General features: G+C 36.7%; 1 protein-coding gene across 1 annotated transcript in view; it reads left to right on the forward strand.

Moving 5' to 3' along the window:
* Window positions 1–2893: 2893 nt before the first annotated feature.
* Window positions 2894–17173, forward strand: part of LOC112465659 (octopamine receptor Oamb) — a 125299-nt gene continuing 111019 nt past the window's right edge. The window contains exon 1 of the mRNA XM_025033309.1: window positions 2894–4140. The gene's annotated coding sequence lies outside the window, so the exon portion shown is untranslated. The remainder of the gene's footprint in view (window positions 4141–17173) is intronic.

The following is a 17173-nucleotide window of genomic DNA, read 5'->3' on the forward strand; positions in this document are numbered from 1 at the left end:
GTAAGATAAATAAGCGCGGCGTAGAACATTACCGAGTTTCTGTATCTAGATAATTCAGATTATATGACACGTGACAAGAGTTTGGATTTACAAATTAGTTATTAGTATAAGATATTTATATTAATTATGCTTAGATTAAGAATTATGTGCTAATCTATCTTAACAACAGTTTCAAGATTTAATTAACGGCTTACATGTTTTATGCTTAGTAGAAATCACGGATTTTCGCAATTATCATTGAGAGTGAATTTTCTCAGGGCGGGGAATTTAATTAATTTTTATGCATTTTTATTGTCTATTGACACTTATCAAAACTGCATTTACGATGAAGATCAATTTAAATACATTGAAAAAAGGTTTTAGTTATAATAACCAAGGCTTGGTGAAATAGCTTAAACTAAACGGTTTAGTGATTGCGACGAAATAATTTGGTTAATTTTAACAATTTTGGTTAATGTTAACAAATTTGATTAACATTAACCAAATATTTTGTCATAATCACTAAACTCTTTAGTTGAAGCTATTTCACCAAGCCTTGGTTCAAAACCTTTTTTCAGTGTACATTACATTTAACGGAGATACAAAAGCATCAGTAGTAATTAACGACTGCGGTACGTCCGATAATTAATTAGTCAGTAATGTCAATGGTCATTGATTCATGCACTTGTGCTACTTCAACATATCGTGTAGCGTAGCAATATGTTTTGATCGTAAAGGTTAAATATTTAACAATAAATATGCTATTTTATTAGACTCGTTAAGTTTTTGCATTTATAATTTACAACTTAGTCGATACCATATCAATAACCTAATACCGGTGTAATTAAAAATTAAATAGCATGCGTAATTAAAAGTAGTATATTAGATACAAGTTGTATTTTAAAACTGTTGCTAAATAACATAAATTTAATATTATAAAATTCTTTCTTTTATTATTTACAAAAGAATCTAATATTATCAAATTTATAAAATATAAATAACATTATTATGATAGCGCATATAATATAGATAGTCTATGTTTATATTTTACGCACGCTTGAGCGTGACGTTCGCGTGTGAATATTCTCCGATAAAATTTCTAAGGCGATTTTTTAGCGGTGAAAATTTTCTTGAACGTCGCACTTTTGCGTAACTTTTAAATTTACAAGATAAAACATTTTGCTAACTAGGTAGCGCTGCGTAAACTTCAAATTAAATTTTTATTAAAATAGACAAGCTCTTGAAAGTTACTCAAGTGTAAAGTTTGACTACGTATTTGCACTCTCGAAGCTTAGCTTAACAACATTTTTCGCATTTTTACAATAAGCGCACACGTATCGAACTTGGATCCTTCACTACCGGATAGCTTCTCTTACTGCGGTTTTGCATTTCCATATTCTACTTTTAATTTACAACGTAAACACGTTTTTTTGTCTTTTGTTTTATCCAGTTTTTTCTCCCTCTCTCTTTTTTACCCGCACTATACGTTTTTTAGAGCAGCGACAATGCGCCTACAGATATCAGTGTATAGCTGGACTTACGACATATGTATTTAATTGCAAATCGATGAACTAGAAAAAAGATCGAGAGAGAGAGAGAAACAGAATAAGAAGATAATATCATAGAAGTAGAAGCATTGTGCAATTATCCTTTTAAATGAAATGCCTTATGATCCGAGCACCTTCTATTTTTTGTTTTAATAAATTTCTGTCTCCTTGGATTGGACAGTTGTCTCACGAGTTGTCTCCGCATTCGCTTTAAGGAAGTTAGAACACGACTATATGCGACGGAATAACAAAATTGTGTTTGACGATATTAAATTATATGTTGACGAAATATCATGTTGACGAAGTTGTCGTGTTGTCTTTGGATAATGTTTCGCTCGGCTTTTCCGCGTGTTACTTACGTCAATAACAGACTGTTTAATCGTTCGATCGAATAACGTGCGCAAACGTATGTACGTCAATTCTTTTTCTACACTGACAATGAGGAATCGCCATTGGCTTCCGCTGTTAAATGAATGGCAGATTAAATTTTCAAAAATGGATTTCTCCCGCTTCTCTCCCAATTCTTCTATTTTTTTCTCCTACCACGATGGAGATAAATCGGACATCACCATTATATTACAATCATATTACAATTATATGAGTTATTCGACTCATTTATTTTGCATTTTTAGAACACAATATTTCTATAGGTATCTTTAAAGATAACAATTTATATAAAATGTTACACTTATTTATTTTTTATTTAGATACTTTTGGTATTAAAAAATGAATGTATTTAATTAAAATTGTATTAATTAAATAAACTTGCTGTAAAGTACATTGTGATCTCAATACATTCTTGACATTAGAATTACAAAGTAAAGTGAGTCATTTGTAATTTTTTGAAAAACTACTTATAACGATGCATTTTCTGAAATTTTCAATGGCTTTTGTTGCAATTTTAAAGTTATATATATTAATATAGAACTACCAATAATTAATCTAGAAGAAATTAATTATATTGGCAGTTCTATATTAATTTTATTTCTGTAAGAAGTAAAAGTCTAAGAGAACGCTGCGATGTATTTTTCTTTCTTTATACATGTCAATCGAGGTTTCATGAAATCTTATTTGTCACAATTTATTAAACTGTCTTATATCAAACCAGGGTAAAAACAAGGCTATGCCCGACAGATATAAATGAAAAAACGTGAAAGTTCACTTATAATCAAACATCGAGTGATGAGCTCCCGCCGACGGCAATCCTATCATAGCAAAACCGGCGATTTATCATCGCCGAGATGTTCATTGACAATAATTCCGTCAATGGGAATGTCCGGAGGTGCCGCGTACAGAACACGACCTATCCTGCCGTCGATAAGACCCCTTGATAGTGGCGGCCGGTGGCAGTCCGACGTCGGCCGTCGCTGCGAACGGATATGTTGTCGTCGGCGCCGTTTCGTTCATCGCTTTTCGTTTGCCACGACGATAAAACGATCGAGTCCGGCAGGAACGCGCAAATTTTCGCCGCGGATGTAAATTTTCGGGACTATCGTCTGGCAACGTTTCGCCTGACGCGGTTCCTCGACGATGATGAAAACGCGCGATCTTTGACGATAGATCCTTGAGTTTCAAAGAGACGATTCCCGAAACAGAAGACAGTGATTTCCGGTTTAACGTGCCGCAACCACGTGTGATTTGACAGCGAACGCTTCTCTTCGCAAATAATTAACTCGCGAATCATTGATATTTTTGCGTGATCGAGAAGATCCGCGATCGAGATCGAGAGCGCGCGACGCGACGCGCCAGTCGCGGGTTCTTCGTTGCACTGAACGAGACCGAAAGTTTTTCACCGAAAGAGTGAAAGAGGAAAAAGCATTGGCAATCGCATTCGTGCGCTTATGACCGTGATTCGCGTCCGCCGCATTGTCCCCGATCTCTTTATTCCACGTTCTTTATTCTTCCCGCGACGCGTCCGCTTATCGCAACTCCGCTAGCGATAAACCGAGGGCTTACGACTGACCCGTGTACTGCACTGGATGCGCGCAATAAACGCGTCGTTTATCTCGAGCGCATTAACGCAGTTCGCGTAGTGCGCTACTCGCCGCTCGCGTCGACGGTGGACAGAGGCTGGCGCGCGGAAGAAGACGGTGATCGATACGGTCGATCTTCGCGACCGCGGCCGTCGCGTCGGATCGAATAACCGGCGCGGCGTGGACGGCTCGATCGAGCGTTCGCGTTGGATTTCCACGAAGGCACACCGTTCGGACGCTGTAACCGGAGCTGAAAGCCACACCAATTCCGAAAGGGGCAGAGTTACAGAGCGGAGAAACAGCAGTATCGCGACGTCGATTTGTTCGACAACAACGACCGCTCGCGATATCGCGTGGACGCCGTTCGTGGTTTCTCGAGATCGACGATCTTCATCGACGATCCGGCGCTCTCAAAAATCCCGAAGGCGATACAGGTGTAAAAAATTATAATTGAACATTATAAGTGATCGTCTCGCGGAGAACTCGATTTGACGACGTTATTGGCGAAACGGGAAATAAACAGTGACGGCTCTTCCCGGCAATTATTAGTCGTCGAGAGATCCGCGACGGGATGCACCCCTGGGCCGGAAGAAGGTGCGCTAATTAACTGCGACGTCGGTCTAGTGTCATCTCGCCGAATGGTAAGTTCGAATTTCGTTTGGGGTCGGTTTCGTTAGAGTGCGCTTTCGAGTAATATGCGGCTGCATCTGAAAGGGAAACGCTGTAACGGGAAATTACTTTCTCAAGAGCGCACGGAATGAAAGGGTTGGCCCAGTTGCTTCAGAAGGGCCGAGCCGTGTCTTCGTCGGGGGCAATATAATGTCGTGGGATTTTTAAGTGTTTTCGTGGAAATAATTCTGATTATAAATTGAGACGTTCCTTCTATAACTTGAAATCGTTGTAATATCGTCTGAAATTCTATATCTTTTGCCTTTTGCAGTAACGCTTGCAACATTTAGACAATACTGTCTGTAAATTGTAACAAGAAAATTTCATTTATTACAAAATTTTTGCTTGAATTATTCAGCTATTTTTAATAGTAGCAATGAAAAGATTATGATAAGTAAGGGCTCCGAATAAAGACTAATAAGCATACTTACTTCCGTATTAAATTGGAGAAAAACTTCTACTTGCTTCTTAATATACATTTTTCCTTCATTGTATCTCAATTTTATTGAACGTGAATATTTTATTTATTTGTTAAGGGCAAAAGGAAGAAGTAATTTTTCTCTTTGAAAAGATTGTTGCAAAATAGATATATTCAAACTTAGTAAACGCAAAACAGCAAGTAATTATTAAGACTAAGCCGCTCGGGAAGTGATTGTTGGACGTTTATAGAGTCTCTCCCTGAGTTGATTGGCCCCTTTATTGACGACATAATCGAATGAATTACGCGACATTGGCGGAGTACCGTTTGCGGCAATACGTCGTATTGATTTCCGGAACTTGAGCGGCGTAACTTAACTCACTAGCCTTACTAATTAAATTACTCATTGAAAAAGCAAATAAAATTACAAAAAAGATCTAATGAGTAAAGAATAATTAAGCTTCAAGAAGTCGTAACAATTGCCTTCTTTTGAAGTTTTGTTAACAAAAAGTTAAGGCTATTTAAAATCGTTGAGAAAATTTCGCGGAGTAGCAATCATACATTTGGAGACATCTGACATAACTGAGTAATATTATACAGAAAACTAGTCATATATCATTTAATAAAAATAAAGTTGCGAATGAATATCGAAACACCTTATGTTAATCGCGCTGTATCGTTAATTGCTACTTTAAAAGTGAATTTTACACTAATATTAATTCCACTTCTTATTTGCTTTTCACGAGGAGGAAAGTCGGAGCGTGATTAGGTCAATTTTGCGCATAATGATTTTATCGACGTTATCTTTTGCCCCTGAATCGCCGCTTGGGGTCGACGACAACTCCGATGGTCCCTCTCGCGATTCATCGCAACGAAATTACTGTCGTCTATTAGTACTTGAGGTCGATCACCTTTTTGCTAATATCAATCGGTTTAGAGAAAGCGTTGTGAAGCGGCTGAAACCACAATCGACCTCGGAATTCTGTTTCTCCTTTTCGCGTCTGATTCTTTTAACAGTGGCTCATTTGTTTTTTGTTATGTCTGATGATTTTCGAATTTAGAGCATCGGTGAAATCACGATCTATTTATAGAGATGCAACCGAGGACGCACAAATTCTAAATTGTAAAATTATACCACGTTGATTACTAATGAATATGATGAAAAATATAAATTTCTTTACAACGTGGAAATATTATATTTGGCATGGAAGGAAATTTTTCGCATTAACAAAGCTAATATTTTTCTTATATATTTGATTCAACACACTAAAACTGAAAAAGGTTTTTATTTGACTCAACATGTAAAAGCTGGAAAAGGATTCTGTAATATATTTGTATAATTTCGCCGCGCGTTTTCTCGACTGTCTTTCGTCAAAGAGAACAAAAAAGGAAAGAAAAGTCCTCTGCACCTACGCAGCTTCGAGTCAACTGGCGCGAGTCTTTTAGGGGCACACGTTATTATCCCGTATTTTTCGGGACGCCCCTCTTTGCGCCCGCTAATAAATACGTTAACTTACGGGATGGCAAATGGAAATAGTTGGCGTGCATCGCAGTATCCCTGACCTAAAGTAACATTATTTGCGGTCAGCCGAATTTAACTCGGGGCGCGGAGAGAAATGTGCTTTCATCTTTTTTTGCGTTGACCGCGCTTCTCTTACAATTTACTCTCTAAATAGCAGGAACATATTTGATTTAGATCAAAGGCGTTGCCTGCCTATCGGCCCTCATTCTTCGACAGATCGAGCACGAGCGAGAGTTCGTTCGACGGAACTTGATTTTTGGACGCGTACAATGCCGCTTAATTTAATGATCGGGATCTGAAAGTGCAACGGATGCTGTCTGCATCTCCGTTTTGCATGCCATTGTCGTCGAGAAACAATGGACGATATTTCTGCGAGCGCGCAAGTTGGCCCTCTTTCGTTCTCTCTTACCCGTCTGTCCTGTATTTTCCTCTCTCCGGGGATGCCTTGCGCGATATCTGAGTCTAAGAGATCGCTCGTCTGGAAACCACCCTTCCGAGCCCACTCGTCCGCGACAACGCGAGATTTAATGAACGGATAACTCACGTGAGAAGTAGCTCATTGAACGCCATCAGTGGGCGGCTCTTGGCAGACAATTTTTAAAGACCGTTTTAGATAGAGCATATTTAAAGTCAACGATGGCGGTTAGTTGTTAAGTTTAAAAATCGTATTTTATTTGAACGTAAAAAAGAAATAATCTGATTTTATGAAAAATGTTACTGCAATACTATAGAAAATGTTTTGCTGTCGAATCACTTAATATATCTATATGTCCGAAGTAACGCGAAGTAACGAGAAATCGATAGTTGGAAAAGTACGCGTACATTGCTTAAAGTTGTACTTTAAACTATAGTAAATGCAAAATTATGCGACGTGCGAACGTGTATGAAATATAACTTTCGATATTGTTTATCGCTATATACAGTTTCAAGTGTCTTGATTTCAACTCCCTTTATTATCCGGCGTTATATTTCTCGATTTATAATATATATTTGAATACTCTAGAAGAGAATATTCGATGCATACAGTAGAATTGCAGGCTGTTATTAAGTTCGCGTTAGGAAAAAGCGACGGAAGGAGGCTCGCTGGGATTGGAATAAAGCGGTGACAAAGCATCGTTAATAAAAAGACCCGCTCTTACTGCTACTAGACCTTACAAAGACCGGTGATATCATTAAATCGATCGCTGAATAATGCCATTGGTTTCCTTTCCCACTTCGTGCTTTTATACTAAATAGCGAGGCGGGTCTTTTTTGTGCGCGGTGAAAAAGGTAAAAGTGGATTCTCTCGGGAGAGGATGCAATTCACACGTTTTCTTTTTGTATTTTAACTAGCGCTTTCCAGTACATTCTCAGCACAATAAGTCGCGCTCGTTTTATCAAAAAAAGATATTTCCCTCAAAACTTGCATGTAAAACACGAGAGATGTTAACTTGATGCACTAATTAATTCTAATATTTCTGACATCTATATTATTCACCATTTTTAAATCTATTTGTAAACCCAAAGCTTAATTTTATTTCCATATAAGCGTACAAATAATCTCCACGATATCTCACTGAGATCTACTTAATCTCTTTCAATAATATTACTTAAAGCATTAGAAGCGAGTTTAAAGGTGATGCGTTAGAAGCAAAATATTCAAATAGGAACGAAGGAGAAAAAATTAACTTTTTCACTGATTTATAAATCGGAATAGTTTCTTGTCAATATAATTAATTTGCTTCAAGTTGCAAATATAAATTACATTTTTGACAAAAGGTGCACTTGTAAATTGTTATTAAATTTATAATTTTATTTACAATTTATTAATTTTAGAAATAAAAACGCAAATAAAACCACTTTTGATTATAATCATCCGATTGTTCCTTTAACAATTCCCAAATACTTATCTAAAATCAATATAATTTCCATTTTTAATAATCAATTGTTTATGTCACTATGCAAATTCTAAAGTAATAAAAAATAGCCTGCCTTTTTCAAGGATATGATTCGTGCAATAGTAACAATATTAGATTAGTCAATCGCAATTTTCGACACGCAATTTGCGCAATCCCTTAGCGCTATTAATGCATCGGGAGGTTAATGTTGCGATACGTTTTCTATCTCTGCCAATATAACATACGGTATGCGGATTGCAACATTGCGATAAAAATAAAGTGCACAAAAATAAAGCCAAGTTAAGCAGGTAAACGTGCTCACAATAGATTATTCGCGGTCAATGCATTTCGTCCGTTTCGCGAAAAGAAGCACGCATGAGGGTTTTACTCGATAAATCACGCATGTTTGCGACAGTATAGCGAGCTCGAAGGTTTTATTGCGTGCGAATATCCAAGACTATGCGGAGGTTGTCATGAATGACGGATGTAGCGTGTCGATGATTTTTATCGCGGCACGTGCGACGTTGATAATTTACATGCGTGTAGAAAAACGATACCGGTGATATGACGGTGATGCGTAATGCATGATGTAAGGTAACAAGGTACCAATACCCGGACACTTAAGCATAGGAAATGTACCAATACCTGGACACGTATTTGTGTCTGGATTATACCTTTAAAAAAATATAAATTTATAAAAATAAATGTTTGGATATTATATAACTGAAGTTTTAAACTATACAAGAAAAAGTACTTTTATCTTTGATTTTAATTCGCGTTATACTCATAAACTATCTTTATTGCTTATCCCCGCAGGGTTTGCAAGGCGTTTTTTTTTTTTTTTTTTTTTTTTTATAAGGAACGTTACCCAAACTTTCACACTACTACCCTTCTCCTCTCATTTTAACCCTTTGGACCAATAGCTTAACGTCTCTTCCAAAAGACGGAGCCCAGTTTGCTCCGCACAAGAGCCTATCTTGCACGGAGGGGCGCAGCTGCCGGAAAAACATTCCATGTTTATATGGCTCTAGTGGACTCGAACCTGGTTCCTCAGATTACGAGTCTGGCGCTCTACCGCACTAGACCACACTGCCGCCCTTAATTCGCGTTATACTTATAAATAATAAAGGTGTCCGGATATAGGTACATGTCCGGGTATTGGTATCATTGGTACCTTTACCTTATATGCATCGAACGTTTGATATTTTGTGCAACTTTTATTGAAATTTAGACGTGCGAAGCTGTCGATCATAAGTCATATAGCGTGATATCTTATTCTTTATTTAATTCTAAGTAAAAGCCTTCTCTGGAATAGAATATTAAATTTGGTTTTCAATTGGTTTTCAAGTTGTTTAAAATCGCGCACACACGCTAAAATGTTATGTAAAGTGAAACTGATGGTTGGTTGAGTTTTTATTGAAATTGACATTATTGGTAAAAATAGATAGAATGCGGGATATAATACACAGGAATGTAATACAGCCCGCGATATATTATAATCCTCGCTATTGTGATAGTGCTAGTGAACTGCATTCGCGAGTTTTATTAAACGCGTTAATTGACTACGTTGCTGTATATATTTTGGTCGTGTTATAATTATCGGAAAGAGAGACGTGCGCAATAGAAAATAAAATGGAATTTATAACGAGGCAGCCCATATTATTCGCAAGCTCTACAAAGTCCCGTGACTTTTAATCATCTGATGCAGTCGTTTCTTCTCTGGGAGAAATGAACGTGAGTGTAATTACTCGTAGCAACGTACGTAGCAGCAAGCCGAATTACAGACACGGTTTCCTTTAACCCGACTCTCATTTATCGTTCCTTCGAGCGTGTCTTTCAAATTTAAGCTGAAAGGTGAAACGATTCCATGAGACAGGTTTTTGAAATGCGTTTTTTCGGAGGAATAACTGTGGATTTATTTCACAACCTTTTTTTCTTGAATATACATATGATAGTGAATAAATGGCAGACGAGATGTGCGCTAAAGTGACATTTTCTAACAAATTTTTGTTAATGACAAAATAAGTTTCGTTAATTTCTGAAATATTGCAGCAGAAGGATAAATGCGATGTCGCAAATGAGCAGAAAATTTGCGAAAATTAATGAGCCACTGTCGTGAATGCGTCACGCGCGTCTCGCAACGAATTTTTCCATCGGTGCGAGAATTCGTATCGATTAGGGAAAATAAACGTTACGTAAGCGAAAGGTGCCATAATTTGGCCGAATTCAATGGACACGTCGGCCAATTCACTAGATAACTAGCGTGGTCCAATCAAGTGAAACGCCCTGATATACGGTGGCGGGTGCGTTTTTTTGTAGAGAGCCCAGGACTATTGATTTACTTGGTCAGTCGTGTTAAAAGATAAGCCCGCGTACGTATCGCTTTTACTACACAATTTTTAAATAGACGCCGCAAAAATAGATTCCAACTAACGAGCGCTTCGTATTTAGCTTGTCGTAATGTGATTAAGATCGCATCGGGAATAATGCAGTCCCATCGTTTTAATCAGCCTAATCTCGTTAAGAGAAAGTTCATTTAATTTCAAGTACAAGATCCTAGAAAATACTGCACAATTAAAAGTGGGAAAAGAGTGGAAATTGAATAAGAATCAATTACTTGGGGAAAAGTCAACTAGTCGCTTATTTTTATTAATATATAGCTATTATAGCTTATTTCTATTATAATATAAATATTTTATCGTAAACATATTCTTTTCTGTATGTATAGCTAACATTCCCCCAAGACAATATGAAATATTCACGTTTTCATATTGTAATTCCAATGTGAAACACAGACTTATATTTGCGAACGACAAATAACGCTTTCATTTATTATAATTAGAATTAATATAATTAAAATTTTTACCTCTGTTTAAAATGATGTGAAAAGTGCATTAAAATATTAATATTTTGAAAATCTTCTCGCTTTTTGAGAGAGAAAGAGAGAGGAGAGAGAGAGAGAGAAAAAAAAGATCAAAAACACGTGTCTACTGCAGAGCTATGTTCTCTGCATCAAAGTAATGATATGCAAGTATCAGTACCGCATAATTGGACGTTCTCTTTGCCAAGGAAATTTCATAAAATTAAGCGTTGTTCCGTTGTTGCGTGCATAGCCGAAAATAACCATAAATAAACCTTTCGCGAAAGCTCCGAGTTAATTAAATTTGAGGATAGCGATGCTTGCATTAATTATCGGTGTGGAAAGAAGCTTTTGAGACACACGTCGGGCTGGCCCGCGCTACTGGGAGCTAAAATTCTATAACCTTATATAGCGTGATACGCGAAATTTATAAAGTTGAGCCGCCGCGTCGCGGTAAGTTGTTGTTAATTAACTGCACAATATCATATTTCTTGTACCGGAGTTTATTAAATTGTGCAAACGAATACAAAAGTAATATTACGTCGGTTGTTGAAAATATGATTGCTATACTCGAGCTCAATTATGACTAAAATGAGACTTGCTCAACTTTATTTCCCGCAACAACTATAATAACAGGGAAGTATGTATCTCTTTTCATCACAGCATAATTTAATTGAACAACACGTGAATATACGCGCATTGTGCATTATTGTGCCGTTAATAGAAAGACATTGTTTGTTTCTCGTGGGTTTTGTAATTTATATACGAAAGTTACGAAATAAGTTTTTTCATTAAATCGCACAGTCACTTCTTTAAAACCTATATACAAGAATTTGTACTGCATCCTTATTCGAACAATTACTACAATTATAAAAGTTGTCTCTCCGCTAGAGATCTGGAAAGAAAGCTATTTTTATTTCTCTTCTAACGTTGTGGCGTTGTGCGGCTTATTTGTTCTCGTTACAAAATTACGTTGTAACATACGAAGGCGCGGCCTTAACAGTGGTAACGAACAAAGTAACAATTACTCGGTCTAATTGTAAATTCTGAGGTCACATCTGGTTAGCTTCTTTCACCGTTTAAGTTCGTTTCTGTTCTTCTTGGGCGTCCCAGTCTGCGTATACACTATTGTCTTCTTCTTGGGTGTTGCACAAGTTCACGGAGCAAGAGAGCCGTGCTACAGTTACTTTTATTTCCTCTTCAACTTCTCTTTCCCGTCGGTTTAGCTCAGCGTTCAAACAAGTGCCGCGGATTACGTACATCCATTTTCACATGAGCACGGGAACTCCAAGAGAACACATGCCGCGCTAATCTATAAACCTCTAAACAACCGAGTGGGCGCCGATTCTATTTTATCTCGTGAACTTACGCCGGATAATAAGTCGCAAATGAGGCTTACCATTTTTATAATAGTATCCCTAGTAGCGCACTGACGTTAAACGACGTTTTAATGACGTCTCTAGACGTCTCGAGACGTCTAGAGACATCATCAAAACGTCATTTAACGTCAGTGCGCTACTAGGAATGTTAGAATATCCCCCCAATAATTAAGAGACTATAATAAAAATACATTTTTCCGTGAATGACATACATCTTCTTAAGAGCCTGATCAATGATTTATATTTAATGATTATATGATTTATATAACATATTCTATTCTATATTGAATCTATAACAAAATTTAGGATCGGTTTTAGAAAAAAAAACCCAATTCTTTTTTTCAACGTTTTCAACTGCAACGTAAAACGTTTTTAAATTAAATTCTTTTATAATGGAATAACCTTTATAGATTCGCGAACGAAACTTAAACTAAACTAAAATGAAATAAATATTCTGTACTTATTTTACGTTTTAGATGAATAAATTTAAAAGAAATATTGCACGAAATTATTCTTGAAGATTTAAATTGATCTCATAAGAAAGTATTATTTGTCTGTCTGTGACAGTATTTCATTTATCCGTACGTCGTGAAAAGAGAAATCTATAAATATATATTTATATATATTTATATAAACTTGTCGGAGAAGCATCTCTACGCGAGTAATCGATTTTCTTTCATCGCCGGACAAGATCGGGAATCGCTCTCGTACGACGAGAGTTGCACAGGCACCGATGACGAACTTAATTGGATTTAATCTCGATTTAAGCATCTGCCTCGAGCAGAGTACGCCAACGTTCAATCCAACAATAGAATCGCTTTTGGCCCCGTGTATGTACACATGCCAGTCATTTTCAGGCGAAGACGACATCCCGCGAAAAGAATCTGCCCTGAACCATCTCAGAGGACAATCCGTATATACCGACAAGCTGTTTGAAATAGTACTTTGCAATTTTTGGAATATAAAGAAAGTTATAACACTAAATAATTCTGTTGTGAAACTGCTGTTTTTTCAAGAATAAAAAAGTAACATGTAGTGCTAACGTTTCACATTGACAATAAAATATTTTTTTTTTAATAAACACGCATGCAAATTTCAATAATTTAATTGTCTTAATAGAACTTTATGACGATTAAAAATAAAGACAGAGGAACGTTGGAAATTATATCAGCATAAATGAAATAGCAGAGAATTTTGTTTAGAACGGAAATTGTGTACATTTTATATAAGCACAAAAACATAAATTGTATATTATTATATTAATAACCATATTAATAGCAAGATAATATTATAATAACCAAATTATTCAGATCTTGACACATTAATTATTATCTCTTTCTCGTCATTAAATTTAATTGATTGAGTTACGTACAAGCCAGAATACATATATATCTACGTTTAATAGTTTGGTCGGGAGTCAATGGTCCATTAAATTATAAAGCCAATATCGAAGAGATATTGTGTCGGATCTGCCATGAATAATTCAATTCTTATTTGTCATAGGACTCAATTTAACTTGGAACAACGCGTTTGAAGTTTCACGATATCCCGTCGAACTCTTCCGTGCGCGGTGCGAACGATATTCGAACGAATCCGCGGCGGCTAAATGATTTGGCCGTCGTTGAATTTAATTTCTCGGAGATCGTTAAGAACGACGGCGCGAGCGTTTAAACTCGCTCCTAACGTTTCCTTAATTTTGCGACCGCGCGCGGCTACGCTCGACCGGTCTTGAAGTCCGAAATTTTTGCCTCTCGAAAAGATGAAATTCTTACGGAGAGATAAGTTCTTGCAAATTGCCGGGAACAAAAGTTTAAAGGTCTCGATTTGTCTTCCAGCGTGCGAGAACATTTCCCGTCCGTGTTAAATTAGTTCGTGAAACATTAATTGAGTATGCCGTTGGCATTCGTGCGCGCGCGTTTACTATAGGGGCCGCGCATTTTAATGTGAAATGCCCCCATCCGCGACTTCGTGAACTCAGCATTTTAATCTTAGATAGCCGATTAATCTTAATTCTTCAGTCACTTGTCCAATACGTTTTTTTTTTTATAAGTTTTGATTACTTTTTACCTGTCTCTTAATCTTTAGAGTTTTAGCTAGCTTTCTATTATCTTATTTAATTCCTTTTAAGAAAGGATATCGTGTTACGATTTCGATGCAATAAATTAAATAATCCAATCTTTTTATCATATAAGAAATTGAGTCACGCTGTATCATACGCGTGCATGTTTACGTAAGAAGTTGCGATTAGCGAAATAATAAATTCGTAATGATACAAATAAAATGAAAATTGAAAAAATACCGAGGGCATCTGTGTCCCGCGATTGCGATCGGCAGTAGATTCGACCTCTCACGAGAAAGCTCACCTGAATTTCGAATCGCGTGTTACCGCGTCATGAGTATCGCGGTAGAACAAAGCGAGAGTTGCCAAGATAGGCTGAACGTGATTCACGAAGACTGAAACATATCGCGGTATTTGCTGGAGTCTACTCGAGCGTGCGGAAATGGTTGCAAAGCAAGAATTTCCGTACAGATACGGAGATGCGGCGTGGTATCCGAGCATGAAAGGCACTTTGCTTCAGGAGCTTTGGCAAAAATCCCGCGTTTCAAGAATCCTTGAAACGTTCATTTTTCAACGAGATTTTGATGTTATAAGATCACGGTACACGGAATAATTTACGATATATAAAATAATGCAGCAGTTCCACTAGATTTAACAAATAATTTTGCTTGTTAAATCAAGTATATATTTTTGTAAAATGTTTTTATGATCTTTTCAACCAAACGAAACAATATGATCAATTAATCAAAGTAAAATTAGTAACGCGCAATTAGATAAATAGTTAAAGTAACTAAAAATAATTAAACTGAAATAGCCATTAATTTAAAAGATAAAAAGTTGAAGCGGCATCAGAAGTTGTGATTTTTCTTCTTTTATTAGGTATATAGATACTGCTGATGGATACACTTTAGAGTGGGCGATATATTACATAAAGATAGCACGCTAATTGTGTCATCGATTTGTAGTCTACATATATTATGATTCGTCACTTTGATTTACTTCTCTGAAGAACATTAATACGATATTTTGAAACGCTCAAAAATTTACTTGCCACCTCTTGAATTAGAGTTTTCTCTTTTTCTATCGTAATACTTGTTTGATATAAATAAAACTTTGGGAAAAGTACCTATGTCATAAAAGAGATATTTTGTAATAACTTTTTCATAGTTTCTTTCGCTATAAATACATAAACGGTACGCATTGCCAACTTGTCTCTTGTGCCAACGAGCCCCGGTCTCCCCTAAAAATCAATATGTAGACGGACCTAGATACACATTCCTTCTTATTTGCTCTTGTATCTCTGATTAATTTAAAATAACCACGTGTATCTCCACGGAACGCATTGCCAACTTGCCTCTTGTGCCAACGAGCCCCGGTTTTCCCTAAAAATCAATATGTAGACGGACCTGGATACACATTCCTTCTTATTTGCTCTTGTATCTCTGATTAATTTAAAATAACCACGTGTATCTCAATATAACTAAACAAACATAAACCGTGGGTAGAAATTTCGTTAATTAATATCATCGAGATACAGTCCATTACCGTGTAAATTTTTTATTAATAACCTGACTCGCATCTTTCTAACTAACGATGGCAAACATCATTCTAGTGTGCTCTCAACTTTTTATTTTAATTTTAATATGTAACTTTTTACATTCTCAACATTACATATAGATATTCCGTAAAAGTCAAATTCTTTTATTAAAAATAGATAATTTCCATATGCGCCATGTATGCTTTCAGTAACAAGCACAGAAGTTTAACGAACGTTGGATAGAAAATTATATCAGGCAAGCTCATCTAAGGGTTTAAATAATTTAGACTGAGCTTACAAAACGCTCGCAAGATATATTCGTAGACGCAAGATAAAACGAAGTTACATTTTGAAACTCGTTCGTGCCGTCGAGCATCTCCTCGCAGCGAGCGTGTGCAAATCTATTTCGCGAATGGGTGTTGAAGGGCGGCTTCGAGGTGTTTTTAAATGCACGCAAGAGCCATAATATCGCGACCATGAAATCAAGCGCTCTATTCAGCCTCGTAACCAGAGTCTCCCGGTTAATCACGGCTTACCTGTAGTCGGCGACACGATCGGCGTCGTTGACGGTCGAGTTCGGCGTTATTTTAAAAATATGAAGGCCGAAGGGTAGATCGCGCCGATAATCTCGCGGCAGTGGACTTTTTATCGTCGAATCACCTAAGCCGCGGCTTAAAAATAAACCTTAAAAAATAAAATTCGTGTTTGACTTTTCACTCGAGGATGTCCGATTTTGACGAGTTAGATAAATATATTATTCAATTTTTTAATTACTTATTTGCTATCGTGAAGATTCTATCTGATGCGTCTGGCAAGACTGTACTAGTTGATTAAAATCATGATTTTTATCTTACATAGTTTCTCATTTTTATCATAAGATCGTATTTTTATATACCCTTTTTAAACACTTCTCTTCATTCAAGACTATTAGTTGTAATTACAATTGTTTGTCTTTTAATGCGTGCTTCTGTTTACACTTAGCCAATGGTAACAAAACAATGGTATTGTCGAAGCACGTCGCATCAGTCTGTTCATATTTGCTTTACATCGTTGTTTACGCAATGAATTCGCGTAGCCAGTTATTTCATCGATACGCGACGTCGCCATTGTATCGTTACGTGGATTCATAGATATTTAACGCAAGGACGACGGCTATTTTTGCTTCACGTAGCGGCTATACATAGCCCCTTATTTAAAACTTCGTCAATTATTCGAAATGGCACACCGTTCATTTATCTCTTATGATTGTGGACATTGACATTCTGAAGCTTTATCTAATACTTTAACATAGGCTTTTATATCACATTTGTGTGTGTGTGTGTGTGTGTGTGTGTGTGTGTGTGTGTGTGTGTG

The sequence above is a fragment of the Temnothorax curvispinosus genome, unplaced genomic scaffold, assembly GCF_003070985.1.
Source record: "Temnothorax curvispinosus isolate PA1 unplaced genomic scaffold, ASM307098v1 QBEX01015410.1, whole genome shotgun sequence".
NCBI lineage: Eukaryota > Metazoa > Arthropoda > Insecta > Hymenoptera > Formicidae > Temnothorax > Temnothorax curvispinosus.